Raw genomic sequence first — 17,567 nt, forward strand, 5'->3', positions numbered from 1 at the left:
TACCCCCAGAATGAGATTGGTAGCGAAGCTCGACTCATCATGGAACGAACCATATCCAACAAGGTTCGGTTACGCCTCTCAGCTACACCATTCAACTGTGGTGTCCTGGGAGGTGTCAATTGTGAGACAATCCCACATTCCCTAAGATAGTCGAGGAACTCTGAACTAAGATACTCACCACCTTGATCGGATCGAAGCATCTTAATGTTCCTGCCCAATTGATTCTCGACTTCCTGTTTAAATTCCTTAAACCTTTCGAAAGTCCCTGACTTATGCTTTATGAAGTAGACATATCCATATCTACTGTAATCATCAGTAAAAGTCAAATAATAACGATTAGCATCCCTTGTGGCATGTTTGAATGGTCCACACACATCCGTGTGTACAAGGTCCAACAAACCTTCACCCCTCTCACAAGAACCTGTGAAGGGTGACTTTGTCATTTTCCCAAGTAAGCATGATTCGCAACTATCATCTGACTTTAGATCAAATGACTCCAAGACTCCATCCTTTTGGAGTTGGCCTATGCGTTTCTTGCTTATATGTCCAAGACGACAATGCCATAATGATGCTTTATCCAAGTTATTATTATTAACAGAATCAATACACAATACATTATTTCCTAAGTTATCAACCACATATACTGTTTCATACACGCCATCACAAGGTAATGCTTTAAAATAAAGAACATTATTAAAGAAATCATCAATAGAACCAACTTCATTATTAAATGAAAAGGTAAAACCTTGTTTATACAATGCATGAAAGGAAATAATATTTCTTGCCATTTCTGGCGAATAACAACATTTATTCAAATCTAAACTAAACCCACTACTTAGCGACAAAGTATAAACTCCAATCTTGGTGACAGGTGTAACTTTCCTATTCCCCATGATTAAGTTTATTCTTCCTTGCTCCACATTCTCACTTCTTCTTAGTCCCAGCAAGTCACAACAAATATGAATACCACAACCGGTATCAAGGACCCAAGATTTAGAATGGGGTGAGTTATTAGAAATGATAGTGTAAATACCTGCATGGTTGGGTTTAACTTTCCCATCCTTTACATCTTGCTGGTACTTTGGGCAGTTCCGCTTCCAATGTGCCTTTTCATGGCAATAGAAGCATTTAGCCTCTTTTGGGTCAGAAGAAGGAGTGATGAAACCTTTCTTGGTTCCACTTGAAGAAGAGCCATCAAGGGTCCTAACCTTGGTACCCTTCGAAGAACTCTTTCTCTTCTTCCCTCGTCCTTTCCCGATTGCCAAGACAGGGGCGGAGTTGGTAGGAGTAGGAGTAGTAACAATCTCCTTACCCTTAAGACCACTTTCCGCGGTCTTTAAGAGTCCTTGAAGTTTGCTGAGAGTGACCTCTTCCTTGTTCATGCGGAATTGATCATAACATGAAGGTAAGGAGTGCAAAATAATATTTATTGCTAGCTCCTCCGGGAAGTTCACATTAAGCTTCAGCAAACGGTCCACAAATCTTTGCATTTTCTCCATGTGGCCCGTGATGGGTTCACCATCCTTCATGCGAGTTGTTATCATGGAGGAGATGATTTCATACCTCTCTTGACGAGCACTTTGATGGTATCTTTCCATCAAGTCTTGGTGCATCTCATAGGGGTAGAAATCTTCAAAGGATTTTTGGAGATCCGCGGTCATAGTGGCCATCATGATGCATGCCACTTTGGTGGCATCCCTTTCATGTGCCCTAAACTCAGCGATCTCATGAGGAGTAGCAACTGTCTCATCAATCTCCTTAAGCTCCTTATCGAGGACATATTCCTTGTCCTCGTAGCGAGTAATCATTCTGATGTTTCTGATCCATTCATTAAAGTTGGATCCATCAAAAGTGACTTTCCCACATAAGTTCATAAGGGAAAAGGAGCCATTGGGATTAGAGCCAGAAGCAGTAGTGTTTGCAGACATCTGAAAAAGAAGAAAGAAGGTTTTAGTTTAGATATAGAGATAGTCCTTAATAAAACACCCAAATGTAATATTAAGGCTAGGACCCAATCACAATATATTATACTTAGAAGAGGTATGCCGTAATCTAAGTAATAACATATTTGAAAGGTAGGTGAATGACGATTCACCAATTTCCACCAAAGTCGAAATATTAAAATATTTAATTTGGTTCTTAGAAACTCCGAGATTCTTTTGAGATTCAATGAACTTTTCAATGGCATGTTTCAATCTCGAGTGTGCCCTCCAAGTTTTGTGATTGGGATGCCAAGGATCACAAAACGAGGTGTGAAGTAACCATGCAAATTACTTGGTACCCTTAATAAATTACCCCTCAATCGATGTGCCGGTTAACCACACACGCTCCATCGATACTATGATAAATATTAAGTCACCCGTTACCTACCTTGTTAAGTCCAAGTTAGTGTGCCAGTTAACCACACACGCTCCACTAACGACTTAGACAAAGTGTAAAGTGTAATTTCATGGATTAGCACCTTATTCACATTTTTCCTAAAGTAACTAAGATTGGGAATTTAATAAAACATTTAGTTACTTTATAATATTCATCATACTTTTAATGAGAATTTATAAGTCCTTGTCTTACCCGTTCGGCTAACGACCCTCCACTGGTCAAGCAAGCGGTAGGTGAGAGTGGACACCCATTAAGTTGCCATTTTATAGGCAACAGCCTTATACACACCTTATAGATCGGCTTCGTGAATGAGGCGTACTAGCGGTAAGACGACTTTGTTCTTATACATACATACATACATATATATATATATATATATATATATATATATATATATATATATATATATATATATAATTATTAAATCATAATAATATAAGTATAAGGGTTGAATTTTAACTTTTAAAATTCTAAGGGTTGGAACTAAAGTTTTTAATATGACTTTACTTGTTCCAAAACTTGAGGGCAAGTTTTGTAAACTTTCAAAACTTTTCATTTCTTGTAACTTATGAGTTTAATAGAGTAATAAAATGAAGACTCTTCATTTTTCTAACTCTTGTGTTCTTTTAATGGTTTTTTTTAATTCAAGTGACTTTTGGTTTTCCATAACTTGAGGACAAGTTATGGACTCCATTAAAACATATTATGATCAAGAATTAAACTACCACATAGGTTACAAATAATTCCTATGATCATCTAAACATCCTAAGAACAAGAACATGAATATGAACACTTTCATGAATCAAAAATTACACATAAAACTTTGTAATTTTGATAACAAGTTGTTGTAAATGGATTAGCAAAGACATTACACCATCTAAAACAAGTTTTCAAGTACCAAAACAGTTTAGGGTAATGTTTCTAGTCCATTTCCAGCAACTAAAGTCGAAAATCTGCACTCTGTGGCTCCTACTCGTCGAGTGCATGAACCTACTCGGCGAGTAGGTTGAAGATACACATGAACTCGACGAGTCCCCCCATGGACTCGGCGAGTTCATCAGGCAGACATCAAGTTTTTCGACTTTTTCAACTATTTTGCATCAAGTATCAAACAAACAAACCTGGCTCTGATACCACTGATGGGTTTTGAGCATTCTAACACTTCCTAAGTGTACATGCAACCCTAATAAACCTTGGATCTATGTTTGTCTAAGATACATGCAAATAATTATTTTTCCAAGGTTCATATCCTAACTAGCATGGCATGGGGAACATGAATCAAATAAAGCTAGTAGAAATTACTTATCTTGTAGTTGTAGTTGATTGTTTGGAGTTTTAGAGCCTAGCACCAATAGTGTGGATGCCTCAAATGGAAATCACAAATCACCACAAACTTGGAACTTTGAGAGAATAGTCACTACTATCTTGAAATCGGCCCTCACTTCAACAAGTGTCAACTAGTGTGTGACATCCCCATTTTTACGGCCAGAAAAGACCGACTTTGTTTATGCTTTATAAAAAATCAGAGTACTTCTTTAATAAAAGTGTTGCGGAATTTGTCCCCAGAAAAACATGATAAATACGTTATTAAAACATTTTCGAAGAAACGTATTTTATTCATTTTAAAACGTTTGGGATGTCATCGTCAATACAGGAACATAAGCATAAACAGAACTTACATTCATTTACACTAATGATTTACATCTCCTTTATTCTCTCAGTGAATTATGTCTTCGTATTGATACCTGTGATACAAAGAAAACTGAGTGGGTCAGGCTTGGGAGCCTGGTGAGCATATAGGGTTTTCAACCCACAATAATACATTTATTATATTCAATTATCAACAATCAACCCAAATACCCATCCCCATTATCTTCTTTAAGGTTTTACCCTAAGAATCGATTATACTTTCTTCATTCATTCCTACGGGTTTACCTGAGGAACTGGCACACAGTCCATTTGCTACCACGGTTTATACAATAAGTACTACGTCGCATAGTCACCAGGGTTCATACAATTGGCACTACGTCTCATAGTCACCAGGTATTACACAATAGGCACTACGTCTCATAGTCACCTGGGTTCATACAATTGGCACTACGTCTCATAGTCACCAGGGCTTACACAATAGGCACTACGTCTCATAGTCACCTGGGTTCATACAATTGGCACTACGTCTCATAGTCACCAGGGCTTACACAATAGGCACTACGTCTCATAGTCACCTGGGTTTACACAAAAGGCACGAAGTCACATCGTCACCAAGGTTTATCAAATAGGCACGAAGTCGCATCGTCACCAACTATTCCATCTACCCATGTTCTACCCAACATTTTCGTAGATATAAATACGAACACAATTTTAAATCATTTAACACCCGTACAAAAACATCAATTCCAATCCAACTCAAATAGATAATTAATATCTAACACATATCACGTATTTCATAGCTAATACTTTATATTTATGTATTAGAAGAAAGTAACTATGCACTCGCGCATATAAACAACAATATATATAAATATACACATAACACGTATTTTATAAAATACTTCATATTTATGTGTAAGATGAAAGTGACTATACACTCACTTGCTCAGAAGATGATCCGACAGCACTACGGCTTGCAGATGTAGCGCCTCTCCGCAGATCTGGAAGATCTTCACAAAAACCGGGCTCCTCGCGGGCAGGGCTTTGACTCGGGAATAACGCTCTTCGGGATTCTCGGGGCTTCGGATCTCGCTTCGGGGCTCGGGAATGATACCGGGGCTTCGGGATATGATTGGCACGCAAATCGAGGCAAAACTTAGAGAGATGGAAGAGTTTGAACAAGAGAAAATGGCTGATTTCGAGTTCTATTTATAGGCTGAGGGTCTGGGATTACGCAGGGCGTACTCAGTACGCGGGGCGTACTTGGTTATGCGGGGCGTACTTTGACGTCACTGCATGCGTCGATCTGTGGCACTCGAGTATCGGTCAGGCAACTTGCATCCGCCTGAGTACGCGGGGCGTACTCAAATTACGCGAGGCGTAATTGACTCGTCGAACTTCTAAATTGCGTAACTTTCGCATACGAGCTCCGTTTTCAACGTTCTTTATATCCACGCGAATGTCAGACCATACTCTACAACTTTCATTTAGACTCCGTCGGCTAATTTTGACTTTTATTTTTAGAAGGCTGGGACAGAAAAACTTCGTTATAAATTGATAACTTCTTCGTTTGACGTCCGTTCTCGCCTAACTTTTCATCGTTTCGCTACTAACAACGAGATCTTTGATTCTCATTTAGATTGTTTCGGCTAAAAACCGCTCGATCTCAAATCGAGTATTTAGGCTGCATACTGCTAAGTCAAAACTTAGAAAAATCATAACTTCCTCATACGAAGTCAGATTTGGGCGTTCCTTTTATGCACGCTCTCGGTTTAACGAAATCTACGACTTTAGTTTAGATCGCTAAGGCTAAATATCGCTCTAACATAAATTCACATTTTACGTCACTCGGCGTCGTGCCGGTTCTGTCGCGAAACTTCGACAGGTCATAACTTCTTCGTTATAACTCAGATTTTGGCGTTCTTTATATGTACGGAATCCTTGTAACATATACTATAACCTAGTTAGGATTATTCATTCTAAATAATCTTCTATCAGAAACTCATTTTTGACGCTTATCGTCTTTAAATTGACTAGCCCTGATCTACGGGCGTTACATAGTGTGATTTCAAGAACCAAAGCCTTCGTTATATAGTGTGGTGGATTAGGGTTACATCCATGTAAACCCTAATACCCATGTTTCTTCATTTCCATGAGATCCATGGGTTAAAGCTCCATGGAGTATCCATGGACTTTTTCCATGCAAGCCTAGTCCATTCTAAATAAGCCTTAGCCCACACTATATAAATGTAGAAGCCCATATTTTAATTAGTAATATCTTTGATCTCTAAATTAATCCTAGATTAATTATAGATCAATACTAATTAAATAATATGATCTTATATTAATATATTAGAACTTATAATATATTAATAAATCATAACTTGTACTATTCTCAACAGATTATCCATAAATTGTTCGGGTGAAGTGCAACCCAAATGGACCATGTCGGGTCGGGTCAAGTACATACCAAATATAGTTATGGACTTAGACACTATATCCAACAAATTCTCCTTCTTATCTTTATTTTGTGATACATTCACATAATTGATGAGATAGGACTCAATGTCTTAGTACCAAAGGATACTTTGTGGGACTAACCATTCCTAAAACCGCTGTTAGGAACAGAGGTAAATGTACATCTACGGATGTCTACAGTTAACACTGTTAGTTATCCTAGTAGAAAAGGATAATACTTAGGTTATTTATATTATTACCTCTATCTTGTGACACATTCACATAATCCGATGAGGTGAATTATATTTGAGTATCCTAGTACCAAAGGATACAATTTCTTATATTAATAATAATAGTAGCACAATTGGGTCTTGGTAGAAGGCTACTTTCAAAATAGTCAGGTCTTGGTAGAAGGCTACTTTCAAAATAATCAGTTCTTGGTAGAAGACTACTTTCAAAACAGTTAGGTCTTGGTAGAAGACTTCTTTTATACTAATAGGAATCATAGGGATTTCTAGGGTTTTTCAAACGCTTTCAACTACTTACAAACATTTTCATACATATATGAACTTTCTTTCAAAACAATTTCAAGTCTTTCATTACAAGTTTTATAAATCAAAGACACAGTAATACTTATGAATTCACCATCTTTTTGGCTGATACTTGCTTTCAAAATAACTTGTATTCTCAGGCCACAAATAGACAGGTACGACGACCAGGTTTTGTGAAGACAGAGCAGTTCAGACTCGTCTTTTATTTTGATTATTCATTATGTTGTCTTATACTATGAAAGAACACACTTGTAATTAAAATTATACTATTAATGCAATGGATGATGTTGTTGCTTGTTTACTACTTTACATTGTTGTGATACATTACATGACGTCCTCCGACCTAGAAAGTTCTGCCGTTCTTGGTTTTGGGGTGTGTCAAATATGCTTGATGTGCTAAATGTTTTATGCCTTATATGTTGTTATTTGTTCGGATCTATGGTCTGTTACCGACCGGATCTGGAAACCTTATGTGTTCAGGATTCTAAACGTACGACTATGATATTAGAACTAACATATAAATGTTTCGGATTGATAAGGATGATCTAAACGTCTATCCAAAATAAAGATCTAAATTCACCTTATTCAGTGTATAGATAAAAAAGGATAGAACCTGCAGTGGAGCCAGGAATGCAAATGGGAACATGAATCAACCCCCAGTGATTGAGCAAATACCGATTGTGGTAGCCGCTCCTGAGCCAATCACGATGGCCAGAGTACAAGTGATGATCCAAATGATGTTGGATCGTCAAATAGAGGAAACCAGACGTTTACTCCAACAAAATCGAGAGGAAGCTACCATACCGATCGAACAACCTGAACTGAATGATGGGCAGTCTGAGGGAGGGAACTACAGTGGGACCGTTGTTCAAGCCAACCCACCAATAGTTTGCCGAAACAACCAAGATGATGGAGACGATAGGAACGGATGCAAGTACAAGGATTTTCTGACTTGCAAGCCATCGACTTTCAGTGGAAAGGAGGATCCGATCAGAGTTATGGATTGGATCTTAGAGATGGAGCTAGCCTTCATGACGTGTGGTTGTGGAGGCAAGTTGCAGACCACGTTTACAGTATGTCGGTTTAGACGAGGTGTCGTTCATTAGTGGAACACCCTGGGGAAGACTCTAAGCCCTAATGAGCCCCTGCAACTGCCTTGGGAAGAGTTTTTGGTGTAGTTCAAATGTAAGTACTGCTCAACCCAAAACTTGCTTGAGCTAGAGAACCCGTTCCTGACCATGGAGAAAGGGAGCATGTCGATTAATGAGTAAACCAACAACTTCACGGAGAAGATGGAGTTTGCCTTGCGTATTGTCCCAGATGAACAAACCAAAATCAACAAGTACGCGAATGGACTTCCATGGGAGTGCACGGTGCCAGTACGTCAGGCACCTACTCTGGAGGCAGCTATCTGGGCCGCCAAGTTTGTGGCGGAAATGATCAAAGGGAGAGCCGCCAACTAGGTTGAGGTTGGTGAGAAATGGAAGTTCGAAGGGTTTGCAAGATCCAACAATAAGAAGAGCAAGTTCAGCTCAAAGAAGTTTGGAGGAGGGAATGAAGCAAAATGGTGCGAGAAGTGCAAGAAGAAGCACTTCGGGAAAGGTAGCGAGGAGGTGACCTGCTACAAGTGTAGGAAGATAGGGCATTACACCAATGAGTGCACCGCCAACAAAAGGGTGTGCTACGAGTGTCATGAAGAAGGGCACATTGCTAAGGATTGCCCGAAGAAGAAAGAGGCGGCAAGGCCCAGCATTCCATCGAAGCTGAAGGCGAGAGCCTTCCAGATGACACTCGAGGCTACAGACGTCGCTTCAGATACCTTTCTTGTAAATGGATTACCTGCCAATATAATTTTTGATTCCGGAGCGAACTACTCGTTTGTATTGCATAAATTTGGTGGGAAATTAACATTGTCTGTAGAAAAACTTGATAATGCCCTAATTATGGAAGTTGCCAGTGGCAAGTTCGTACCTCTAATTGACCGTATTAAGAATATCGTCATCGACTTAAACGGAAATGAATTCCACGAAGAATTATTACCCATAGATTTGAACGGTTTGGACATCGTTCTTGGAATGGATTGGCTTAGCGCCAATGATGCTGAGATTCTTTGCAGGAAGTCTTGGGTTTTGAGCACTATAACACTTCTTAAGTGCACATGCAACCCTAAATGCTTTGGATCTATGTTTTCTCTAATTATACATGCATTATAAATTTTACAATGCATTGTCCTAACTAGCATACAAATTGTCAAATGAACAATACAACTAGTTAGATGACTTACCTCTTAGAAGGACTTGTAGTTCTGGACCTTTGAACGCTTGAGCACCTCAAGTGTGATGCCTCTAATGGTTCACAAACACCATATGCAAGAGGATGGATTAAGAGAATAATCTATTTATCTCAAAGAGAAAAAGCAACCGATTTTGGTCTATGGAGGGTTCTATTTATAGTGTTGGACATGCTAGGGTTACACTTGGTAAACCCTAATAACCCATGAATTTCCACATTCTCATGCTCCATGGGTTTAACCACCATGGACTATCCATGGATTAGTTTATCCCATAATCATGGATCATAAGCGCACACTACAAGAATGATTGATTTACATAAGTAATCCCCATATATTTAATTAGTCTCTTTTGATCACAAAATTAATAAATTTATTCTTGATCAAACTAATTAAATAATTCCATATTAATATATCATACTTGTAATATATTAATAAACCATAAATAACCTTATTCTCAATAATCAATCCTATCAAGTTGCACTGGTGAAGGCAACCTAAAAGGACCATGCTACAATCGGGTCAAGTACATATCGGTTATAGTTATGAGCTTAGACACCAAATCCAACAGTCTCCCACTTGGATAAGTCTAATAACTATAGCTGCCTATGTGCTTGAAGATCCGCTTAGCAATCGTAAGCTTTCAAAAGCATTTGTCGAACTAAGACCTAGTTAGTGATGTGTCCTTCAGATAAGGTATCATATAATCCTCTGTTCTCAAGATATCAGCTGGACAAATACATGGAACAATGTCATACTTATTGTCCAACATTTTGTTTCCTGATTTCCGATTCATCTGACATAGAACATAACTGAACACATCAATTTAGTTCTGACCGGGCCCGACACATAAGTCAAAACATAATCATCGAGGGGCCCAAGATATCGCTTTTAATCCTCTTAGGATAAAAGGGAACATATAAACTTCGACTCATATTCTTGTACTAACTATTCATTGAATTATACACAATAGCATGTTTTATAACATTGAGTTACCGATGCGTTTTCGTACTATCAATGTACAACCAACTCATAGTCAACAACTCATATATCTAGGTTTGAAGATTTATATGATATTATCATCTCACGATCACTCGTGATAAATTCCATGAAGTGATTCAAGTGAGCACGGGTTGAATCCAATACTCAAATCTTATTTTAGAAGCACTCATGAATGGTGTAGCAAACCTGTTGATATGCCTAACTCTTTAGACAATCATACAAGCCAACTCATGACAGTCTAGATTAATACCTACTTCCAATGTATGATCGATTGTCGATAGTTTGAATAAATCTTATTATTCTGGAAGTCAAAACATGCAAAGTGAAACACAAGAACAATACTAATCCTATATGGCCCCAAAACTTTTGAGTGTAAATAAAACAACTTTTATTTAATAAGCACATTGATTATTATTCATTTTATATTGATTCGATTTATCAACTAATACTTGAATTAAAACAATAGTTATCCCATGTTCCAAGCATTCACATTATGTTTACCTATAGTCATTTCTTTGTGAAAAAGTTCAATCGTAAACATTTCCAATTAAACTCATTTCACAATTCCAAATCTTTAAGTGTAAGAATGCCAAATTCTTGTCACTATTAGAATGTGTTAGTTCTAAACTATTATGCAAAGATTCCTTTTGTAATTTCTAGGCACAAAAAGTCACAAAGACTTGACTAACGATATTACAAAACTTTCCACTGGAAATTGTTACAAGACAATTCCAAGGAAGTGAAGTCTCAAATTCAAAGTATATTCCTTTGAACCTCCTTCTTACATAAAGGTTTCTAACTTTCTTAATATCCAACTCCCATTATGGAAACTTTTCCATAATTGCCATATGACTATCCATTCTTAATAGAATCCTATATATTCAAAATTATATCAATATGGTCAATTCATTACTATACTTCCAACTATTCATAAGCAACCAATCCTTAGCGAACCTAAGATTGTCCTTGACAGTTGTTTAACCACTTTAGTCGTATTTGGTTCTAATCCTTTTTCCTTTTTAATGCCCTAGGCATTTGGAAAATTAGAACACGTGAATATTATAGCACATGCAATCGATCCTATATCTGAAGCATGTGGGACACGATTCATAATGTCTTACATAAGGACATGATACTTGACAAGTCTTTTGCTATAATATTTCTATATAATTTCCAATGTTGAAGCATTTCAACATGGTATTTATATAAATCCTTGACTAAATTTGATTAAAATCTCAATCTAAACTTTTAGAATTGAAATGAAGTATAAATATCTCTCCCTTAATTATAGCAAAACAACTTTTCAACCCCTGAAACTTTGCAATTTGAACCTTTTGTTTACAATAATTAACATTGCTAACTCGCAACATTTATCATAATAATCATGCTCCCACTAACATGATAATTATATCCTTACCAGCATAACACTTATCCTCCCACTAGCTTTGACATGTATCTAGAAATAAGTTGGACTTGTTGACTTTCTTATCAAAGTTCAGATTTCGGATACTTGGTGCTTTGATAAGTCTTTACCAGACTTCTCAAGCTTGTACACCTTTCGGATTTAAATAGCACAAGTGTATGTTTGAACCTTTCAGAACTTAAATCAATAACCCCCTAATGTTCAAACTAATTTCCATTTCTCACAATTCGAACTATGAAAAGGGATGCCATAATCATAAACAAATTCGAGAATGCAACTATCACAACTGCTAACTCTAATCGTTTAAAATCTACTTAGTGAAAGCATTTCCTGACAATCATTTTCATGAATTGGAGATAAAACTTAAGACCCTTAGATTTTTTTGGTGTATGTGGTCCTATCCATGTGAATTTATCAAAACCATAATCACAAGACAAGGTTAGTGACAAATCCAAACTCGTATGAACTGAACTTGTTCAATCATAATTTCTTATCAGCTGGCAGCTCAAGGGCCTACCATTGCTTCCAAATTGTTATGAAAAGAATTGAGAACTCATTGAATTCACATGCATAGTCAACTTCAACAGGAATGGGCATAGAAAAAGAGTATGTCAACACGATAGGTTATAAACCTCAAGTCGTGTGCTAGCGATTAACAGTAGGTTTACTCTTGATTAGTTCTTGAATTTTTTTTAAGATCTTTTATAACTCCCACCTACCTCTTGACATATAAGTGTCTCTCTGTCAAGAAACATTACTTGAAAAACAAATATTCAAGAGTTAGTGCGATTTCTTATCAAGACAAACACTTTTGACAATCGGTCTTTGTTGATCTTTGTTTTATCCAAAACATCACAACTTACAAATTTTTAAATGTACAAGAGTAGAAAACACTTTACTCTACATTTGCTGATATGTCACTCAGGGTATAATCTTGGAGTATGACTCTAAGACTTGATTTTGGAACAAAGTATGATTTATCTTCTTAGATCTAAACATTTCAACAATTCATGATTCCTATTCTTAGCCATACAAATGCACTAAGATATCCTTAGAGGATCAATTGTGATATGATTTCCATAATCATTAAGATGATCATAAAACACAATACTAAAGTACTCTCCCATCTTTTCAGATTGGAAAAACTTTTATCTTTCTGCCTAATTTGATTCTTTTTTATTCGTCCTGCCATACATTGAAACCTTTTCAATGATTCAGAGTTACACTTAAACTTGTAAGCGTAACCATATTTACTAAACTTTAGTAAATCGTGACGAATAGTCTTATCGATCTTTGTGGTGGACCTGACCAACGCACAACCAAGTGTAACTGATCCCCTAGTCCTTCACTTGACTCACATATACATGTGAACAAGGAATTAGTCTTAATTTCCCAAAGATGAAAATTCTCATTCATCACCCAATACAAGTTGTATGATTCCAAGTTTCTATCTAATTGAACCTTGGGTGATGAGAATCTTTCCTTATTTGCTAAATTCTTGACCCTACCAGAAACGAAAGAATCAAATTCATATTGCTAACAAATAGAAACATAGAAACATTAATTTTCACATATGCCATTGCAAGGAAATATAAAATAAGATAAGCTCAAATTTTTATTTATTTATAAAATGCAGAAAATACTTTTCCTTACAATGCAATTACAAATGAAAACTATGCTATTGCAAATTTCTAAGCAATCTATCATAACTCCTAAGCAACAGCTCAAAAATCCGATCATCGAACCATGCGATCGAAATCCATCTCTTGGCAATCAAATTCAGCCTTACTATTTTAAGCTTCCTTCCTTGTCTTTGATTATGCAAAAACATCAAAATGTAACTTTACATCATGTAATAAGAATCTATAAGTAGGAAATTAATAGAGTTAGATAGTGAACTTGCTTGAAGCATATTGAAACTTTTGATTCTACCTTCTCTTAGATATTTCAGGTAGTTTGGGCAGGTTTGCTTCCAATATCCCATCAAATGGAAATAGAATCAAATGGCTTTGGGAAGTAGATATTCCAATCAACTTTGTTGTATCATTGCGCCAAATCATTTCTGATTCAACACCAACAAACAAATAGGTAAGATCAATAAGGGTCATGTCGTGGTCTGTCATATAGTAATCCTTTAAAACTCACTATATGACTCAAGGAGTGACTGAAGAACCCAGTCAACAACCAACTTCCTCGAGACTTCGACACCCAACTCTCCCAGCATATGCAGACTTTCCATCATTGGATTTTTTTGCCAATAAGGATTGAGTGATCTTGAACTTTTCAAGTCTTTAAACTTTTGGGTTAAGGAGAATAATTGGAGGAGGTGGAGGAAGTGAAGTATGATTTCCAGTCCCACTAATGCACGACAGAGGGATTAATATTTCACCTTGATTTCCATGTAGGATATCATCTTCATTAGGAAATTCATTTCCAAAAGGATAAGGAAGACCACAGTTGTCAGAACTAGACATCTACGGGGGAGAAATTCAAGTTAGTTGATTTAAGTCCTTAATATAACACCGAAAATGAAATATTACGGCTAGCACCCAGCACAATATTCTACAATTGCAAAAAGGGATGTCGTAATCCAATTGTAAAATATTTGAAGGTAGGTAAACGACGATTAACCAATTTCCACCATGAAAAACGAAATAGGGTATTAAGTTTTAATTGGTTTTGAAATTCCTAGATCTTTGAGATTCATTGAACTTTTCAATGGCATATTTAAATATCGATTGTGCCCTCTCAAGATTGTGACTGGGATACCGAGGATCACAAACAAGGTGTGAATAGCCATGCAAATCAGCTTGGTACACCTAATGTTACAAATTACCTAATCAATGTGCTGGTTAACCACACACGCTCCATTGATACCCTTAGCCACGCACAGTCAGTCCCATATTAGTGTGTTAGTTAACCACACATGCTCCACTAACGACTTAACAAGGTGCTAAGTGCAATTTCATGGGGAAGCACCATCTTCCACATTTTTCCTAAAGTATCTAAGATTGGGAATTTAATAAAAGTTTAGTTACTTTATTTTTTTGTTATCATTATACTTTTAATGAGGGAGAATTAGTGTCCTATCCTACCCGTTTAGCTAACGAGCTTCCACCATTCAAGGAAGCGGTGGGTGAGACTGGACACACATTAAACCACCATTTTATAGGCAGTAACCTTATACCCCCTTATAGACCAGCTTCATTAATGAGGCCTACTAACGGTAAGATCGACTTGTCTTATATATATATATATATATATATATATATATATATATATATATATATATATATATATACATACATATTATTAAACTTATAATATTATAAAGTATAAGGGTTGAATTTTAACTTTTAAAACTTTAGGGATTGGAATTTAAAGTTTTATTTAATGAGACTTTGCAAATTCCAAAACTTGAGGGAAAGTTTTGAAACTTGTGAAAACTCTTCACATTCATAACTTATGATTTAATGTTGAGATTTATGAAAAGACTCTTCATGTTCCATAACTTGAGGACAAGTTATGAAACTCATTAAATAACATTTAGATCAATTCTAACAAGGAAAAATTACCATAAAATATGGTATTGATCTAATCTAAATCATATAGCAAGGCAATTCATATCAAATAATACAAATATTTAACCTATTATCTTAATATTTGACAGTTGACCTTTCATTTCCATAACATATGAGTTTAATTTCATTTTAATGTATGAAAATTTTCATTTTCCATAACTTGAGGACAAGTTATGGAGGTCATTAAACATTAATTAGATCATTTTACTAATAACTAAATTATCATATAATAATTAATTATCTAACTAAACTCATTAACAAGACAATTCCATATCAACAATTAAAAAAAACAATTTGGTTTATCATATAAACCAACAACTATCTTTCATTTGGATGAGTATGATCACTACCATATCTTAAAAAACATATTTTTATGATTCAAAACAGTTTGAGGTAATGATCACATCCAATTTTGGCCAAAAACACGAATTTCTGCACACTCTGATAAGCCAACTTGGCGAGTCCATGAACTGGACTCGTCGAGTAGCTTCATTTATGCATGGACTCGTCGAGTTCATCAGTCAGAATGCAGAAAACTCGATTTTTTCAACTTTAAAAACAAGCAAGCATCAAATATAATAAAAAACAATCCTAACTCTGATACAACTATTGGGTTTAGAGCACTATAACACTTCCTAAGTGCACATGCAACCCTAAATGCTCTGGATCTATGTTTTCTCTAATTATACATGCATTATCATTTTTCCAAAGAACTGTGCTAACTAGCATACAAATTATCAAATAAACAATACAACTAGTTAGATGACTTACCTCTTAGAAGGACTTGTAGTTCTTGACCTTTGAAAGCTTGAGCACCTCAAGTGTGATGCCTCTAATGGTTCACAAACAGCATATGCAAGAAGATGGATTAAGAGAATAATCTATTTATCTTAGGATTGTTCATTATTTGGATAAAACCGAATTGTCCAATTGGACAAATTGGATCGGACTTTTGGTTTGTATATTCAGATTTTTGGATTTATTTTCAACAAAACCGATTTACTATTTTGGATTTCGGATTGGTTTTGGTTTATAAAATATGAACTGAATAATCCAAAAAAAAAACGAACAACAATTTATTATTTATTTATTTGTTAATATAACTATAACTATTTATTAATTTTATAATTTATTTTTTCAAATAAGTTCAAAAAAATTCATCTAATAAAAAACATTAATATTCATTTTCTCTTAAAAGTTCTTTATCTATTGAATATTAAACTGTACTATACATTCTTAGTAGGAATCAAACTGCATTGATCTGATTTTCATTCTGAATCATCTGATTTTGAGTCATTTTTTGTCTCAAAAGTTTCCACGCTTTTGGTTTTGAAAATCATGTCTGATCTACAGATTTGATTAGATTTTGCATTCAAATTGTATAATCGAGTGATCGATTATAAGTTTCTGATCAATTCGTTTGATCAAATTTCAAATTCATCAAGTTTTCTGTGATTTATGAATTTTTCTCGTGTGTTCATCAATGGCGAATTCAACATGAAGACAATGACTTCATACTCTCATCTGCTCGAATCATCAACCAAAATTCCAATGCTTATTCCAGAATACCACGATCAGTGGGCTGATCGTATGGAAGACTACTTGAATGGTCTGGATGAAGAGTTGTGGAATTGCATCAATGGAACAGTTCAACCTCCATTGAATGTTCAAAACATAGGTTCATCTGGAACTACTTCTGTTGTTGAAGACCAACAAACAAGACTGAAGAACAACGAAAAGCGTTGCATGAGAGAGTTGAGAGGTGCTTTGCCACCTGTTGTTTACAACTACATTCGTGGTTTTAAAACTGCTAAGGAGATCTAGAATAAGCTCAAGGAAATGTATCAAGGAAGTGAGAAGACTAAGATCAATTCTGTTAAGCAGTGTTTGGTTGAGCTGAAGGAGTTCATACAAAAGGAAACTGAAACAATTGAAGTTTACTATGATCGTCTGAATGAGTTGATCTACAAATGCAATCGCTATGGAATCACAAGGTCCTTAATGGAGTATAATCTTAATTTTGTTACGGGACTTAGGAAGGAATGGAGGAGTGTTAGTATGATGATCAAAAATCAATTGAGCTTCGACAGTTCATATTTGAATGATGTATACAATCAGCTGAAGACACACAAAAGTGAAGTTTCTGAAATAATGGAAGAAGCGAAACAGAGTTTAGGCAGGCCACTGGCTTTGGTTTCGAAAGTGTCTGAGGTGGAATCTGTTGAAAAGGAGAA

The sequence above is a fragment of the Lactuca serriola genome, chromosome 4 (genome assembly GCF_051521515.1).
Source record: "Lactuca serriola cultivar US96UC23 chromosome 4, Lser_US96UC23_V15, whole genome shotgun sequence".
In the NCBI taxonomy this organism is placed as follows: Eukaryota; Viridiplantae; Streptophyta; class Magnoliopsida; order Asterales; family Asteraceae; genus Lactuca; species Lactuca serriola.